General features: G+C 47.0%; 1 pseudogene; it reads right to left on the bottom strand.

Moving 5' to 3' along the window:
* Positions 1–350: 350 nt before the first annotated feature.
* LOC109275334 (galectin-related protein-like) lies at positions 351–1,109 on the bottom strand (annotated as a pseudogene).
* Positions 1,110–1,383: the final 274 nt, after the last annotated feature.

The following is a 1,383-nucleotide window of genomic DNA, read 5'->3' as shown; positions in this document are numbered from 1 at the left end:
GCTTTATTAAGGTGTAATAGTCAATGAACTCCGTGTTTAAAGTGTACAATTTGATACATTTTTTTTTTTTTTTTTTTTTTGCCACTTTAGTCTGAATAAAATCCAGCATAATTGTCTTACTTTGTTCTGTTGTGGAAATAATGGCTCGGTGTCTTTGTTCTGACAGCTCCCTAAGGGCAAACCACAGTTTGAAGCTGTCATTTTGGGTTTAAACTGCACAGAAAGTAGAGACAGTGAAACGTGCTTTTTGTTTTTGTTTCTTTTTAAGTCTCCAGATCTTGCTAGGACACTTGTCCGGAAGAGAGCTGTGGTACCCGATCCTGTTTGAGATAGAGGCGGTTTAAACAATATCAGCCAAGCTTAGCAATCTGGAGGTCCCCATGTATCTTTATGGTGTCAGCTGCAGATGGCATTTGAATGTGGTGGTAAAAATAGGGGCGCCTGGGTGGCTCAGTCGGTTAAGTGTCCGACTTCGGCTCAGGTCACGATCTCGCGGTCTGTGAGTTCGAGCCCGCAGTCGGGCTCTGTGCTGACCGCTCAGAGCCTGGAGCCTGTTTCAGATTGTGTGTCTCCCTCTCTCTCTGACCCTCCCCCGTTCATGCTCTGTCTCTCCCTATCTCAAAAATAAATAAACGTTAAAAAAATTAAAAAAAAATGAATGTGGTGGTAAAAATAAAAAAATTGGTGTCCATCCACAAACGCTCTGAAACATGGGTGCTCACAAAGAATTTCCACCCTGAATAGCTGGTCTGGGATGAATGGGAAGTAAGGTATCACAGACTGCCCTTCACCTCTTTCCCCAGATATACAAGAATTTCTGAGTAGTTGCCAGTCTGTGAACCCAGCTTTGAGTTCAATTGCCACATTGGCAGAAGAGTCTTCAGAGTCACCCCAGGTCAAGCTGATGGCAAAGCTCTCTGGGCTGAAGTCTACAATGCCCCCACCACCAACAGCTTCTTGCCTGGTCTCATGCCACCTGTAATGTGCCCACAAAATGGAACTATCAGTCTTGGGAAATACATGGCTTGAACTGGGGAGCCCAGGGAGTTGTTTAAATGCCCATCATTTAGTTTCACTGTGGGAGCGCTGTCCACCACGGATCCTGCCATCCTCCCACATGGTGCATGGGGGTCTTTGGCCAGCAGCGCTGGGGAGGCGGGGGACATGGGGCACGGAGCTCCGGTGGGATTCAGGGGGATCCTGCACTGAGTGGGGGCACGATCCGGAGCTGGCTTGGGCGCACGCTACAGTTTGATAAGTTTTGATACATGGAACTACTTGTGATACCATCACCACTATCAAGATAATGAATGTATCCATTACCTTCCAAATTTCCTTGCGGACCTTTGTGATTTTTCCCTCCCCTGGTCCCTGCACCTAGAC

Source organism: Panthera pardus, unplaced genomic scaffold (genome assembly GCF_024362965.1).
Source record: "Panthera pardus isolate Hobbes unplaced genomic scaffold, ASM2436296v1 HiC_scaffold_16, whole genome shotgun sequence".
Taxonomy (NCBI): Eukaryota; Metazoa; Chordata; class Mammalia; order Carnivora; family Felidae; genus Panthera; species Panthera pardus.
This window is presented reverse-complemented; position numbering and strand designations above follow the sequence as displayed.